Raw genomic sequence first — 2,021 nt, 5'->3', positions numbered from 1 at the left:
AACCAAAAATCAAGTAAGGTTGCCATCACCATCTAGTCAGAGGCAGCAAATACAGAAGGCAGAGAATCTATGCCCTATCGGGGGGGAAAAAAAAAAAAAAAAAACACTAAACTTGTTGCCCTACAGTTGATTCTGACTCTTGGTGGATCCATGTGTTAACGGAAAAGAAATGTTCTATAAGGTTTTCTTGATTGTCATCTTCATGGAAGCAAGTTGCCAGGCTTTTCCCCCGTGGTGCCACTGGGGTGGATTTGAATCGCCAACTAAGAGCAAAGGGTTTACGTCACCAGGGGACTATGCTTTACCCATTTGACACTAAGATCAATGTTCCTGCAAGCCCCTATTTTGGAAGGGGTGGAGCTCTCGAGTGGGTTTTTGTACTTTCTGCCATCTTCCATACCCATCTTTGAAAACCTCAAGTCTGAGCTTTTCACAACCATAGGCATTTCTCAAGAGATGGGCCTTTCAGTGCTAAAGCTGGGACGGTGACCGGGCAAACCAAAACAATGGGTAAGCCAGACTTGCATTTCTGCCTGCTCCTGTTACTAGCTCGCTCACATACCAGCAGATTCCCAAGAGGTGGCAACAAGAAAGAACACCTTGTTCCTTTATTCAAGTCCCCCTTGTCCAGGAACCCTTTGGACTTCCTCATGACCGAGGACTGATGGGGAAGGGAAGATTTATAGTGGGTCGTAGTCACCCGGGGACTTGATTTCTTTCTTAAAATTAAGACAGATGGCTCTAGGAGAAGTCTTTGAAGGAAGTGAACAAAATAAATTGGTAGTTGGAGGCCGAGAGGTGCGGAGTCAAGGGAAGTTTGCTGTTGTTTAGTAGTAAAGACTTGAAAGTGTTTGTAAACTGGTGGGAAAGATCGGTATGGAGGAGTGAGGGAGAACAAAATGGACAGGCGGCGGTGCAGGTATACGTGCAGGTTTCTGGATAGGAAGTTTAGAAAATTTCCATCTGACTGGAGAGGTGAGGGTGATCTCTGCAGAGTGGGAGGGAGAAAGCAAAAGGACAGATTGATTTTTCTTCATCTCACGCATGTCTTAAAAGCTGTTGCGCTATTAAAGATGTTTTAGAACATTTCATTTAAAAAATGTAAGACGAAGACTATGTAAAACAGTAAAATGAAACCATTTAAACAAAGTAAAATTCATTGTTAAAAATATATAATAAGCACTACTTTCTGTCTGCCTCCTTAGCGCAGTAGGCAGCGCGTCAGTCTCATAATCTGAAGGTCCTGAGTTCGAACCTCAGAGGGGGCAGTCCTATTTTGCCCACATTCTTTGAAAGAAAGTTACCTCTCCTGTTCGGTGTGGTTCCTGTAAGACCTGCCCCCGGGGCCTGATATATGTAGTCAAAGAGGTGAAATCTAAGCTTTCTCCATAATGAGTGCCCTTTAATTTTCTGATTTTTGTATTTCCTTTTATTTTTTCATTTTTATTTTAATATTTCCTTCTTTAGTTCTCCTTTGAAAAGATGCTTCATCGTCTCCCAGTGGACAAGCTCTGTTGTCCAAGTGCCTCTGATTTCAATACTGTAGATAGTTTTTTTCCCCCCAAAAAAAACTTTGTATTGTGATTTGGGAGAAAGTTTTTAAAAAGTTTAAAAAGCAAAATGCTTTTCCATTCAACTGTTCATACACATTTTGTTTAGTGACATTGATTGCAATCCCCCACTTCCACCCTGTGGTTACCTTTTCCCTCTGTCCTTCTTCCCCTTGCATTCCTGCCCTCTGAGCTTTCTCCCTGCACAAATGCTGCCCTTCTCATCTCCCATGGTTAATTGTTCTAAGGAGTGTACATCCCTGGTGTAATTGTTCACCTTGTCAGCCTGTCTGTTGTTCAGCTGAAAGTTAAGCCTCAGGAGTGGGTTCAATACCAGGCCTGAAGAGTGAGTAGGGGCCAGAGAGGCTCAGGGGTTTCACCAGTCTCTATCAGACCAGTAAGCCTGGTCATTTTTGTGATTTTGAGTTTTCTTCCACATTTTTCTCCCACTCTATGCAGAATCTCCAATTC

At 42.9% G+C, this 2,021-nt stretch overlaps 1 non-coding gene across 1 annotated transcript; it reads left to right on the top strand.

The window, feature by feature from the left end:
• The first annotated feature begins 1,195 nt into the window (after positions 1 to 1,195).
• On the top strand, positions 1,196 to 1,268 carry TRNAM-CAU. Its single transcript has one exon. It is a non-coding gene; the product is annotated as a tRNA-Met (tRNA).
• The last annotated feature ends 753 nt before the right edge of the window (positions 1,269 to 2,021 follow it).

Source organism: Orycteropus afer, unplaced genomic scaffold (genome assembly GCF_000298275.1).
Source record: "Orycteropus afer afer isolate SDZICR_OR568_19922 unplaced genomic scaffold, OryAfe1.0 scaffold00919, whole genome shotgun sequence".
NCBI lineage: Eukaryota > Metazoa > Chordata > Mammalia > Tubulidentata > Orycteropodidae > Orycteropus > Orycteropus afer.
The sequence above is the reverse complement of the archived record's forward strand: the minus strand, read 5'-3'. Positions and strand labels throughout refer to the sequence as shown.